Below are 14,912 nucleotides of genomic sequence, written 5' to 3'. Positions count from 1 at the left end.
CTGAGGAATCGAAATGTTTACTAGTAGTCAACTTCGGAGTCAAATGTGGACCTCTTTCCCTAAAAAGTAGTTACACTAAAACATAACCTTTTGATAAGGGTCTGGACAATTTTACCATGAACTCAGAGAAGTTTGGATTTCTAAATACAATTTGGAAATATTTACATGAACTGAAACTGTAGTCCTAACTAAAGCTAAATAGTTTTGGCTCTTTAGCCAAAGTTATTCAAAAACTAAAACACGAGAATCCAGGGAAAGATTAGCAAATGAAAAGATGTGGCAAAGAAAACCATACACACAAAGTCCTGATGATACGGAAGGAATGACTCTCAGGTCACACATTTTGGTCATTCCCTTTACATTATTATTTGTGAACAGATGCCAGGCAGCAGTTAACCAGCACAAGATAAAATGTTCAAGTTCAAAACCTGACCCTAGTTGTGAAAGTGAATTTTTTTTCTTAGATAAGAAAGAAACTGAACTTACGTGAGTTTTATTGTGAAGTGTGTACAAACTTTCCTTAAAAAAAAAAAAACAGGCTGCATTTGAAAAAGGGGGCCTCGCATTACTTCAGCTGTTTCCAAACGCTTGTTACCTCAAGAGCAGACTATTATTTACCGAAAATGCACAGCCTCGGAAAAGTTCATGCTGTGGCACTCAGGTACACACGTGCCAATCCTCCATCTGGACATCTGGTACCTGATATACCATATTAGAAAGTACACAGTGGAGGTCATTAAACAGAACCTGCTCCAGTGCTCCATGCCCACATCCTGAACAATAGTTTCTTGTTTTGTTTTGTTTTCTTTCTTTCTTTTTTTTTTTTTTTAAACCACTCGCTCATTTAGGTTCTTCCAGCCAGAAGGGAAAAAAATGCCAAATCTGTCCACAAAATGTCCTCCTAGCCACGGTGCCCAAATCCACAGCCTGAGTAAAGGCCTGAAATAGTTAAATAAATAGAAGAGCAACCCAGGCTCTTCTCTCCAGAAAAGAAATGAAAAGACGTTTCAGACAGTCCCATGGTGCTCTCCCGTGAGGTGGAGACCTTCCCTTTGAAGTTTCCAAGAGGTTTCACCGCTGTCCCACATGGGGGTCTTGAAAAACACTCCAACGCCCACCATTTAACCTACTTCACCAAGGCTTGCTGCCCGAAAGGAAGCCCGCGGCCTCCAATGCCAAGAAACCTGGAGCAGGTAAGCAGAATCAAGGTCTGGGCTAAAACTGCTTACCCCCTTCCAGCTGCCTTCGTTTCCCAAAGTTCTTGCATTTTGGAAAGTTCAAACGCGGATAATAAATGCCACACATTCTCTCCCCCTTGATTACAGGGCCCCTTCTGCCCTTTCTCCGCGGCCACCGCCAGGCAGGGCAGGACAGGCGCCCACCTGTGGGAAGGGTCCGGCAGGTGGGGCGGCTCCCAAGGGTCCCGGGCCTTCCGGAGACAAGAGGTGCCGCTGGGGCGACACAAAGTTGCGCCAGAGAGCACGCGGCCCAGGAGGCGCTGCGGGTGACAGCCGCGCTGGCCCGCGAGGCCCCTGGGTGGCGGACGCCTCGGCGCGGCCGGCCGTGGCCGCCACTTCGGCCGGTCCACAGGCCGTCGCTCCGCTCCCGGCGCCGGCCTCGCCGGGGCGCACCGAGCCAGGGGACGCCGCCGCCGACGTCACCGTACTCCCAGCTCGGACCCCGGCCCTCCCTGCGCTGCCCCCCACCCCAAGCTCCCCGGTCACTCACCCCGGGACCGGGCAGCAGCAACGCCAGCAGCAGAAGCAGCCGGCCAGGCATGGCGAGGACTCGGCCCTGGCTCCAGGCCGACCGGCTCCACAGGGGCGGTGCGGGCGGGCGGGCGGGCAGAGGACCCGGCGGGGGCGCCGCGACGACAGCGCGGCTGCGGCCGGGATTCAGCGAACGCAGAGCTGACTAGGCGGTGGCGGCACCCCCATCCCCCACCTTAGAAGAGCCTGGAGCCGGCGCTCCTTCCGGTCGGGGCGGGGCCCAGCCTAAGGATGGCCCTGAGATGGGGCGGGGCCCAGGCTCAGGGGCGGGGCCCAGGCTCAGGGGCGGGGCCGAGGGGCAGGCTGGGGCGGGGCTAGCGCGGAAGGGGGGTGGGTGGGCGGGGCCATGGGCGGGACGGCCCTCTGACTGTCCATGGGTCCTTCAGCACCAGCTGTGGGAGCGGACGTTCAGACACCTCGGTCCCGCGTTTAGGGACATTGAGTGACGCAGTCAAGGAGCTTGTCTGAGGAATAGGGGAGGCCAGCAACCTCGCCACGCGGGTTCACCCCCTGCTCCAGGCGGCTCGGTCGCCGAGGGACCTGCTACGTCATACTTGATCAGGAAAGACCAGGAGTGTGGCGATGCCAAGGGTCCAGAACCCCTGTTTCGTCTTCACGCCTTGGAAGACAGTAGGACGGATCGTTGGCGAGCTCGGGAGTGAGGATCAGACGCCAGCAGGCGATTCCCGCAAACTCAGAACTTGTGCTCTGCGAAGGGCTGTCTCTGAGTTCGCAGTCCTGGGATGCTCTAGCTGTGTCTCATTTAGCCTAAAGCCCCCTTTCTTCCCTTTCTTTCCCCTCAGCAATTCCCCTCAAATTATGTCCAACAACCGTGTTCCCTTTGGAATAACCATGGCCAACTCATTCGCCAAAAATTACAAGCAAAGAAGGAAACCATTTCAGCTGTGATGTCATATGTGTTTGTGTGGCATTTGTAGATGTGAAGCTTGACATATGCCACATGGGAGTGGGTTTGCTGAGGACTCGTACAAGGTCTTTTTGAAGGTTATGGGCTATTAACCTGATCTAAAGAGACAGGCAGCTGTTTGGTCCCTGGGTCCCATGCCGCCCTCCACTGAGATGGAAGCAGGGAGAGAGGACATTGTAACAAGAGAGAATAAAATAATTTTCAGAGCACAACATTTCCATACTCTAGGCGAAAAAGGAAAAAAGAATAGCAACTTCTCTAATTTTTCCCATCTTGCTCATATGACAGATTTTTCAGGCTTTGAGGGAAAGTAGTAAGCAACACTGGAGAAAGCAAAGTAATCAGGACTATATTCAATATCTTATAATAACCTATAACGGAAAAGAATCTGAAAAAGACTGTGTATATATATCTGTCTTTTCTAGGGCCACATCCGCAGCATATGGAGGTTCCCAGGCCAGGGGTCTAATCAGAGCAGTAGCCGCCAGCCTATACCAGGGCCACAGCAACGTGGGATTTGAGCCGCATCTGTAAGCTACACCACAGCTCAGATCCTTAACCCACTGAGCAAGACCAGGGATTGAACCCACAACCTCATGGTTCCTAGTTGGATTCATCAACCACTGAGCCACAACGGGAGCTCCAAGACTGTATGTATATATCTGAATCACTTTGCAATACACTTGAAGCCAACACAACATTGTAAAGCAACTGTACTGCAATTATAAAAAATTGATTAGGAGCTCCTATTGTGGCGCAGCGGAAAAGAATCCGACTAATAACCATGAGGTTGCAGGTTCGATCCCTGGCTGCACTCAGTGGATCAAGGATCCAGTTTTGCTGTGAGCTGTGGTGTAGGTCACAAACACAGCCCGTATCTGACGTTGCTACAGCTGCGGTGGCTACAGCTCCGATTAGACCCCTAGCCTGAACATGCTGCAGGTGCAGCCCTAAAAAAAAAAACCAAAGCAAAAAAATTAATAATTAATTAAATATAGGAGTTCCCACTGTCACAGTGGGTTAAGAACCTGACTACAGCAAATTCGATCCCCAGCCCTGAGCAGTGGGTTAAAGGATCTGGCGTTGCTGAGGTTCAGATTCAATCCCTGGCCCAGGAACTTCCATATGTTGCAGGTGCAGCTATAAAACTATAATAATTAAAAGTAAATAGGAGTTTCCTAGCAGTTAGGGACATGGTGTTGCAACTGCTGTGGCTCAGATCACTGCTGTGGTGAGGGTTTGATCCCTGGCCAGGAACTTCTGCATGCCATTTGCTTGGCCAAATAAATAAATGAGAGAACTAGTGGGGGACTGACCAGATGTATGGTCTCATCGACGAGGTTCCCCACTGGCAACCTCATAGGCCTGAATCACGGTCTAGGGACAAATCCCTCCCAATGCTGGAGAAACCAACATGGCAGGTTCAGAGTAGAATGGGGCTGAGCAATGGTGAAAGTGGTAGACACATTTTGAAAAGCGTTATCTTCGCGTCTAAATGCAAGCAGAGAGGCCCGGAGCTGCTAAGGGATGCGCAGAAACCAAAGCTTCACCACTCCTCAGCAGCGAGGCAAGGTGGCCAGGGAGGAGCCCACAGAAATCGGGAGGAGCTCTTTAATGACTATTATCTGTCAGGCTTACAAGCAACAACAGGATCTGTAAGACCACAGGGTTGAGTTAAAAGAGAAGCTTGATTGGAAAACACTGCTTTCACATCCCTTCTCGGGTGCTTTTTCTCCAATAGAGTAAGTCCGGGAGGGGAACTTTCTGTGCTGGCACTCTGGCAGCCCTTTTACAATTCAAAATGTCACTGTGACCCTGGAAGCACTCAGATGAAACACAAAGGGGAATGCTTACCTCAATCTGACTCATAAATCCATTTTAAAGATCCAATAAAGGGAAAAAAGAATCCATTCCAAGGAGCCTGGGCCAGGTAGGTCTATTTATCTTGTTCTCAACCTCCAATTTGGAGGTTGGATCAACTCTCCAGACCTTAACTGCACTGTTACAGGTTCTCAGGATTTCTTATGTACCAGTTAGATTATTCTACCCTTCATCAGTTCACGTGTCTTGGGCACGTTTCCATTTGATTGGCAACTTATGCTGATAAGCTCTGGTTTTATTTATGGTAGCACTGCCCACAATCTTCCTCCACGTCAAGTATTGCTGTAGATAGCTTTTTGTTTATGATTAAGAAAAGCTGGCATCACTGATAAATACCGACAGAAATGGAAACATCTTGTAGGATGCCTTTGAAGTGGGCCTGCCCATATAAAAGACCTGAAAATGGGCAGTAAATGACCTTTCTGGAAATTGTATTAAACAGCATCCTCTAAACAAGGCAAAGATCATGGTCTTGGTGTAAAGAGAAGTCCTTTTTCCACCAAGGTTAAAGTATATATATATATATATATATATATATATATATATATATATGTATTCAGCAAAAACTGGAGCAGACAGGACATGAATATATCCAGAGGGGAGGCGGAGCCATGGGCCAAAGTGAGTTAAAACCTTATTTTCACTTCTCTTTAAATCAGTAGTAGTGCCCAAACTTGGAGAGCTTTTTAAAAATAGATTTCCAATCCTTTTCATGCCCTCTTCCCCCTGCGGATTCAGAATCTCCAGGGATGGAGCCCTGTGGGGTGGAGACTGTGTTTTCCAGTTTCCGCAGGTGAGAAGGGCAGCCAAGACCCTAGACTCCAGCTCTTTCCTAATGTCCAGTGTTAATCCCTTGTGCCGGCTAATCCCCTTTATTTATTTTAGCAAATGTCGCCCTCTAGTGGAAGAAAGTATGATCCCGCCTTCAAAATTTTGTGCCTCTCTCAATCCCGTGTGAAACTCTTCAAAATTTCATTTAAAAATGAATGAATATATCCAGAGGGGAGGCGGAGCCATGCGCCAAAGTGAGGTTGGTTTGCAGATAGTTATTTTAGTGAGAGGATAGTTCTCTTTGAAGGAGACGTGAAAAGCTGGTAAAACCAGAAAGGAAGGAAGTCGTCGTTGTTGTTGTTTGGGGCTGTGCCCCGTGGAAGTTCCCAGACCAAGGGACTGAACTGGCGCCGCAGCATCGAACCAAGCCACGGCAGCACCAGCTCCTTAACCCGCTGTGATGCAGGTGGACTCCAAAGGAACAGTGTCTTTGTCAGAATAAATCCACTTTGACATTTTTTAAGTGATCTCCATGCTGCTGCTACTGCTTCCAAACAGACCTGAATTTCACGGCACGTGGGGCGGGGGAGTGAAGGGATAAATAGAACGATGAAGCAAGAAGCTCTGGTAGCAAGCTAAATATTTATCTCCCTTGTGTCCTAATTTGTTAAGGGAATTTTTCAAAAAGCCGCTGTCACTGTGAGCAGTTTGGTTCTTGGGTAAATAGACCTTTGGTTCTTCCTGTTCTGGGATGACTGGATTTGAAAAGATTGAGACACTTTTTTATTTCTTTTATTTATTATTTTTTATTTTTTTGTCTTTTCTAGGGCCGCACCCATGGCATATGGAGGTTCCCAGGCTAGGGGTCCAATCGGAGCTATAGCCACCGGCCTACACTACAGCTCACAGCAACGCCGGATCCCTAACCCACTGAGCGAACTCCTGAAGAACTTCTCTTTACCACAGAATCCAACCCACTGAACACTTTCTTCTACTGCAAAAATAATCATTTCTTATTGCAGTTAACATTTACTGGCTGCTGGCTATTGTTTGGAATTGTGCCAACACACATTTTCTAGAACCATCTCATGTAATCCTCACAGCAGTTCTATGAGGTTGGTGTTCTTAGCCCCATGTTACAGATGACACATTGAAATTTTAAAAGCTGGGAGTTCTCATCGTGGCTCAGTGGTTAATGAATCCCACTAGGAACCATGAGGTTGTGGGTTCGATCCCTAGCCTTGCTTGGTGGGTAAAGGATCCGGCGTTGCTGTGAGCTGTGGTGTAGGTGGCAGACACGGCTCGGCTCCAGTGTTGCTGTGGCTCTGGCGTAGGCTGGCGGCTATAGCTCCGATTAGACCCCTAGCCTGGGAAATTCCATATGCCTCAGGAGCGGCCCTAGAAAAGGCAAAAAGCCAAAAAACAAAAAATAGAAAAAAGAAAAAAATGTTAAAAGCTTAACAGCCAGGTGGGTAACACACAGCTAGTAAGAGGCACAATGTGGATTAGAACCCAGCTGTCTGCATACCTTCAGAGTTTGTTGAGATGATCACGGATGCTACGTCGTGTCCCACCACAGCCAGTCCCCCCCCCACCCAACCCCCCGCACCCATGGCCTGAGGAAGTGCCCAGGGCCAGGGATCGAACCCAAGCCACAGCAGCGACAATGCCAGATCCCTAACATGCTGAGCCACCAGGGAACTCCAGCTGGTTGTTATTCTTGCCCCTCCCCCAGCATCATGACAAGGTACCATCAAGTGGACTATAAATACAGTCAGGCGGGAGCCCAGATTGGCGTGTCCCTGGAATACCATTACCAACCAGAAGTTTGTGCAAACATGTGCTGATAAAAGGCATTGCCTCACATAGCGTATAAGTCTCCTGATCTCATCTGGGGGTTGGTTGTGCAAAAGAACAACCAGGAAAAGGCAGAGCAGCCACCTGGGAGAGAAGAGTGAGCTTCACCCCTGGGGTTTCTGCCCTGGGAGGGCGTTCAGTCTAATCCTGACTATTTGTTCTCTTGCCGTGAGCAGCTATATCTTACACTCATTTGTGCCAAGTCGATAGGCCACCATGGTGAAGCGTCCTGGTGGTACCAGTTTATCGTGTATTGATATCTTCATATTCTCAAGGGGCCAGCTCGGTGCCACCGTGGCACGGCTGTCCTCCCAGAATGCCTCCACTTCCTCACTGGCCAGTCCCTCCTAATCCCCTGGGGTCTGGCTTACTTCCACAGAACTCTCTGGAAACTTCTCTCAAGCAGCTCATAAACATTCTTCCGCCTATAAAAATCCCAGGGGGTTTGCTTCATCTTTTTCACCCTGGGCCTCTCTGCAGTCCAGGTACATTGACAGTTTGGGGTTTTTTTTCCTTGAACTCTTCCTCCCGTGGATATGACCATTTTCTGGCTTTCCTCCTGTCTCTCTGCTCTTTTTCCTCCTTCCAGACTACGTTTCTTAAGGCTCAAGATATAAACCTTACCTATTCTTTCTCTCTCTCTTCTCCCTCAAAGAGCTCATTCACAGATGTAACCAAATTTGAGGGCAAAAAGAAAGGTTAGCTAAACTTTAGTCAGCTTCATTTCGCAAATGACGTCATCTTTGACCTCTGCACGGCTGGTTACCGTTCACCCATTCATGTATCTATCCATTCTTTTAGCAAATATTATCGGGGGCTCCTGAGTACAAGGGTTTGGTACCACGAGGGGATTTCGCAGAGTTCGCCAGTTGGTAAAGGTGGCAGGACGGGCCCAGAGAGAACCAATGTCCAAGGCAACTGTGAAAATCGCAGGAAGGCAGGAATAAACTCAGAAAGAGGACCGTGGTGTTTGAGAAAGAGAGGCGTCTGGCGCAAGGAAGAGGGTGGGTTGGATAGAGCAGGGAGGGCTTCCTGGAAGAAGTGGTATCTGGGCTGAGCCTTTTCTCAGACTTGATGGGGGAAGGAAATTCTAGAGGGAAAGGAGGACCTAAACAAAAGAACTGATGAAAGCAAAGCACCACGGAAGCCCCAGCTGACGCATCAGTGAGCTGGTGCTCGCCTTCCACCCCGAGCAGCAGTGGGCAGATGCTCACTCCCCACTGGCTAGATGCAGAGATGAGGCTGGGCGGGCAGGCGGGATATGGGACGATGGAGTTGGGGCATCAAAGTCAGGCTGGGCTTTCTCTAGCAGCAAAGTGAGTTGAGACTGAAGTTATGCTTCGGGGGAGAGTTAGGGCAAGAGAGAGGCATTTGAAAAGAGACTGTAGCAGAGAGTTACCAAGAGTTTATTTGGGTCTTAGTCTAGAGCAAGAAAAGGAAGGGGGACCAGGGCTGATACTAGAGACCTTCCTTGCCAGAGCGGATGGGAAAACGTGACTGGTGCAGTTACACAGACAAGACGACTCTGAAGAAGGACTTCAACAGCAGTTTATCAAATGTTTAAGGGAAGTTTTACCGAACTGAACTTGGTCGGCTTGCCAGCGTGCCGCAAAGCCAATTGACTGAGAGGGGGTTGTGATGAAGGAACGTAGGGTGTTTATTTGCAGGGCGCCAAGCATGGGGTACGGGTGGCTCAAGCTCAAAAAACCTGAACGCCCCGAGGGCATTCAGGGAAAGGTTTTTCAAAGCAGCCTTTAGGGGGAGGGCTGCAGGGTGCACGACGTTCTTCTGATTGCTTGGTGATGAAGTAACAGGGTGATGTTTCAGGAATCGTCCTCCTCCGTCGGGTGCGGGGTCTGCCTGCTAGGGTTCACCATCCCCCTGGGTGGGGGAGTCTCAGTTCCTGCAGAACAACTCGGAGATCCGCGTCCGATGATGTACTATCACGTATATCCCTTGAGGAGGAGCAAGGACGCTGACCCCTGAATGAAAGTCATTTCTCTTCCCGTTTAACTGCACTTCCCTTGTTTCTGCATTTCTTCACGGCCCTAATTCCCAGCTCCTGCTTAGTTTCAGCCGTTCTCACTGCCAGGACCACAGAGCGGGTGGTCCACTAGGAAGGAGGGCCAGCCTTGCAAGAGGGGCCGATGTGCTAAGATGTGGTGACCCTCCCCTGACGGTGCACCTACCCAGGTGAGGCCAGGCGCTCTACTCTGTGGCGGGAGCTAGTTTCCCAAGGCGATCCCAAACAATACTCGCCCTCTGTATATGCGCAGGCGGCTCTTCCCCTCCAAAGGGAGGGCTGTTTCCCTTCCCTTTGAACCTGGACTGACCCCTGACTGGTTTTGACCAGAAGCGGCATTCTAGGATTTCCCAGCCCAGGGTTAGGAGGCTTGGCAACTTCCATTTCCTTCCTTGTAGACGACTTGCTCTGGGAGGCTTCCTCTTGGAAGCCAGCTGCCATGCTGGGAGAAGCCCGAGCCAAACTCAGGGCACGTGGGGAGAAGCGAGTTGTTCCAATGAATCGCTCTGGGCCGCCTGCCACCTGGGTGAGCCGTTTCGGATGTTCCGGCCCAAACAAGCCCCCCAGAGACCTCAGTCAGCCCCCTGCGGAACAGAAGACCCGCTTAGCTGGGACTGTAAGCAGATCAGGCAGGGGGTCTCCAGGGAAAGAGAACCAGGCATGGCTTTCTTGACATAAGAGCACCTGTTATGGGCCTAAGCCATTCTGTGATCTAAGCTTGGCTGCAATGCTTGTCCTTGAACAGGTCTCAGGAATTAAGGCTCTTAACTGAGGGAAGTGAGGGAAAGCAGGAGCAAAGGAAAACAGTAGCAAGAAACAACCGTTCAGGAGTTCCTGTCGTGGCTCAGTGGTTAACGAATCCGACTAGGAACCCTGAGGTTGCAGGTTCGGTCCCTGGCCTTGCTCAGTGGGTTAACAATCCGGCGTTGCTGTGAGCTGTGGTGTAGGTCGCAGACTCGACTCGGATCCCGTGTTGCTGTGGCTCTGGTGTAGTTTGGCAGCTACAGCTCCGATTCGACCCCTCGCCTGGGGACCTCCATGTGCCGCAGGAGTGGCCCAAGAAATGGCAAAAAGACAAAAAAAAAAAGAAAGAAAGAAACAACCGTTCAGCAATAAGACAGAATCCCAGAAGAAACAAGCTCATGGACACAGAAAACAGACTTGTGGTTGCCAAGGGGGAGAGGAAGGGAGTGGGATGGACTAGGAGTTTGGGATTAGCGGATGCAGACTGTTGCATTTGCAGTGGATAAGCAATGAGGTCTGAGCACTGGGAATTATGCCCCATCACTTGTGATGGAACATGATGGAGGATAATGTGTGAAAAAGAAATGTATATGTATGTTTAACTGGGCCACTTTGCAGAAATGACAGAACATTGTAAATCAACAATAATAACACTAAAAAGACAGAGTCCCATAGTTCCTGCTCAAGGGATTTACATAACAATCAGGTACAGACTTTGAGTTGTTCTAGAGGAACTAAGGCCCCATGCAAGTGGTGAATGGCTGAGGCCTCAGACTGGTCTCAACCTAAGGAATGATGCTGACCTTTTCTGACCCTTGTGACTTCAACCAACTCAAGCTTGGTCTCTCTTGGAGCTCCCTAGTGGCCTAGGGGTTAAGGATTCAGCTGGCCTGGGAACTTTTTCAAGCCACAGGTGCAGCCAAAAAAAAAAAAAAAGAATTAGAAAACAAAATAAAGATTGGGACCATGAAAAGAGATTTGTTTCCTTTCTACTTGCAAAGCTGCCTCCATCCTATAACGTCAAGACAAAAGAAAAATGTTGACAAGAGAACTCCAGATACAGCCAAAGAGCCCTGGAAAGGCTCGAGTTCTCATTCTAGTTGGCTTGGGATCAGCCTGCCCAGCTCTCTCTCCCTAACTGACCAAACCTTCCTTTATTTACCCCATTTTTGAGGTGGGGTTCCATCATTTACAACCAATAAACCCTGATTAAAATGCTGGCTCAGCATTTCTAAGAGGACTAAATTGACAATATAAGTGACTATACCTGGCCGATGGCCAACACTAAAAATATGCCTTTACACCCACCATATTGGCAAATATTAAAAATCTGACAATATCAAGAATTGGTGAGGGTGTAGGCCAATGTGGGAGGGCAGATTCTTTTTTATTTTTACTTTTTCACTGCCACACCTGGGACATAGGGATGTTCCCAGGCTAGGGGCAGAATCAGAGCTGCAACTGCCTGCCTACACCACAGTCACCCACAGCCACAGCAGCGCTGGATTTGAGCCGCACTGGCGGCCACCACCACAGCATGTGAAGATGCCGCAGCCTTAACCCAGTGAGCGAGGCCAGGGATCAAACCCACATCCTCGCTATGTTGGGTTCTTAACCTGCTGCGCCACGCTGAGAACTCGGGAGTGCAGCCAGAGCACCCACTTTGGCAAATAATTTGCTGTCATCTAGAAAGTTGGAAGTGTGCCTCCCCAGCAACTGTACTTCTGTGGACACACCCCAGAGGAAGTTTTGCACACACACAAGAATATTCAGAGAAGCTTTGTTTGTAATGTTAAAAAGTGGAAAATATTTTAAACATCTAAAGAGATGTAAAAACTGCAGTATAACTGTGTCCTGGGAGGCTACGCAGTAGTGAACCCGTTTGCATTACTGCAATTACTGGTCGCGTTATACACAATGACGTAAATGTCACCAACCTTAAGCAATAAAAAGTGCAAGTCACAGAAGAATATAAGCAGTATATTCTGATTTTCTTTCCTTTTTTGGGGGGGGGCTGTATTTTTATATTGGGGGGTGGTAGTAGAAAAGAAAGCAGGCCCTACACTGGGCCCTCTTTAGTGGCAGCTTCTCGTTCCACAGGGTTAAGGAAGACTTTGAGGACATAAAAATTGTTTGGAAAAATCCCATGTATAACTGATTCACCTTGTTGTACACCTGAAACTAATACAACATTGTAGCTCAGTAACATTTAAAAAAATATTATAAATATTATTTATTATGATGATGCTGATTAAAAAAAAAGGAAAAGAAAAGGTGTGGTTGCTTTGTATATCGTGATGGGTGGAAGGGATGGAGGGTGGAGGTGAAGGCCCCTCACACTCTCCCTCTTACCTCAGATTACATCCTGGAGGCGGAGAAGGCGCTACTCTCATTCCGGCCACGTCGTGATGGGAAACAACAAGGAGAAAGGGCGAGCGCCCCAGCACACTGGTGAAGATGGCAAGCAGCTCCTCCGAGGTCACGCTGATCAGCTGAGCTGGGCTCGGACACGGCCTGCACACTAGCTGGAGGTAGGAGACCGCTACGGTTTATTCTATTTCTATAAAGCTCAAAGTCAGGTCAAACTAAACACGATACAAATCCATGAAGCAAAAGCAAAAACCAGACAAACTCAGAATTCAGGACAGTGGTTTTCTCTGCGAGCGAGGGAAGAAGTAATCAGAGGGGGCAGAGATTGAGCCGCAGCGTTGGCGAGGATGTCATGTCTCCCTTTTGGAGGGTGGGATCACACCCACTGTAGGCAGAAGGTCCTGGGCCGGGGATTGAACCTGTGTCATGGCTATAAGCAAGTCTGAGAAGATAAGGGGAAGGTCAGCTTTTATGAGGTGTTTCGTGAACCCACGATTCTTTAAATCAGAACCACTCACCTGGTGTCTGGACTTACTGAGGCTCTTTGTGTCTCAGCGCAGAAGAAATTCAGGGAGGGACAAAGTGATAGGCAAGCAATAGATTTGTTAAGATAGGATGCTTGTGAGAGAAGCAAGTAGGCAGGTGAGGAGGCTTTGCCCCGAGGATGAGGGGGGCTAGATTTTTATAATCCAAGGAGAGTGAGGAGTGGGAAAAGACCCCTTCTTCCTCATTCTTCGAGTAGAGGTCAGGCTTACGTCCCTAGCTCCTTCTATGCCTTCGGTAAGAGGGGACTTGACCCTATGAGGCCAAACCAGGATAGTAAGGGTGCTTATTCCAATCAGCAGAAGGGCGGCAACAGATGCTAAAATACATTGAGTCACCTCAGCTTCCCGTACAGTGAAGGTCTCCTACTTTGGCATCTTTCTCTTCAATTCCTGTCCTTGCTCCCAAGGATCATTATCCCGCTGAACTTGAATGCAGGCCTCATCTTATCTTTCACTTAATGCCCTGAGGCCTATCTCCTGCTTTTATTGATGGTTTTATAGTTAAGCAAGTCTGCTTCATTCCAAGATGTTCTGATGGCTTTCTTGGATTTACCGCGGTCTCCCAAAGTTCCCTCAATTTCCCTCTCTATCTCTGGTGCCCTACTGGGACTTCTACAACTACTTGTGTAACTCTTCTACTTTTTCCGTATCAGTTTGGCCCACACGGCTTTTTTTCGTAGGGGGAAAACATTACATATCTCTTGGCTCCCCTCTTACTTCCTCAGAACAGTTTCTCAGAGCTGTCTGATGGGCTGTCTCCTGGGCTAGAGCCCTCAGTAAGAATGAATAAACTCAACCCACCGCTCTTACTTTGAGCATTTTTTGGTTCTTATTTTATTTTTTGTCTTTTTTAGGGTCACACCTGCAGCATATGGAAATTCCCAGGCTAGGGGTCACATTCGAGGTGTAGCTGCCGGCCTCCACCACAGCCACAGCAACGCCACTGAGCAAGGCCAGGGATCCAACCCGCATCCTCACGGATACTAGTCCGGTTCCTCACCGCTGAGCTATGACGGGAACTCCTATTTTGGGGGTTTTTTTAAGTCAAATGTCATACAGAGGTTACAAAACACTTGCCAAAAGAATTAGTTTTGGGTCAAAGAGGAAAGAGGAATGTTTAAATTTAAATAAAGACATAGAAAATACTGAAAATAACAGTCCTATTCAACTACCAACTCAGGCTGAAATGCTTTTTTTTTTAATATTACTCAATGAATTTATTACATTTATAGTTGTACAATGACCATCACAACCCAATTTTATAGCATTTCCATCCCAAACCCCCAACCTCTCTCCTTTGGAAACCTGAAATGCTTGCTTTATGACATAAAACAATAAACTTTCCTTGTTAAGTTAGGAGGCAAAGAGAAAAATCCCTAAGGAAAACATATAAAGGAAGTAGAGAGAACCAGATAATTGCGGGTCTGTTTTCCAGCCCCTTCCCAATAAATCAAACCCAGAGGTCAGGGACATATTCTTCTTGTCCAGTTGGGAATAATATTACGCCTGGCTCACAGTATGTGCTCTATACTCACAAGTACTTACAGTTTGCGCAAAGTTAGGCCTCCTCTCCTTAGAGTTCAAAAGTAGCCTGTTTACAGCTATGTTAGCATTCATTAAAGTGTTGTAATCTCATAAATCTTCCACACCACATCAGTCCTACCAGTCCTTTAAATGTTTACTACTCAGAATGTGCCAGGTGATTGACGTTAATTCTTCTAATCCTTATACTCCCCCCCTCCCCCCCCACCCCCGAAACTGAGGTTTGGAACGGCTAAGTGATCTGGATCACTTGGCAAATTCATCACAAAGTCAGGATCTGGCTACACACTGGTCTTTCAAACACAAGCTCTTTCTACCAAAACCAAGTTACCTTAAATTCAGGGACAAGGCTACTTTGCCGCCTCAGCTAGCCTCGATCCTGGCACAGAGCATCTCAAACAGATTAGGCATTACTTGCGCCCTGTAGTTGATAAAGTTTGATTTTGCGTACTACAGAGACAGGCACTAATTACAGGCCGGTG

General features: G+C 48.4%; 1 long non-coding RNA gene across 1 annotated transcript; it reads right to left on the bottom strand.

The window, feature by feature from the left end:
• Positions 1-8,594: 8,594 nt before the first annotated feature.
• Positions 8,595-14,878, bottom strand: LOC125114523 (uncharacterized). The gene is made up of 3 exons (XR_007131835.1): positions 14,762-14,878; positions 12,326-12,498; positions 8,595-9,813 (listed from the first exon to the last, which is right to left on the bottom strand). It is a non-coding gene; the product is annotated as an uncharacterized LOC125114523 (long non-coding RNA).
• Positions 14,879-14,912: the final 34 nt, after the last annotated feature.

The sequence above is a fragment of the Phacochoerus africanus genome, chromosome 14 (assembly GCF_016906955.1).
Source record: "Phacochoerus africanus isolate WHEZ1 chromosome 14, ROS_Pafr_v1, whole genome shotgun sequence".
NCBI lineage: Eukaryota > Metazoa > Chordata > Mammalia > Artiodactyla > Suidae > Phacochoerus > Phacochoerus africanus.
The sequence above is the reverse complement of the archived record's forward strand: the minus strand, read 5'-3'. Positions and strand labels throughout refer to the sequence as shown.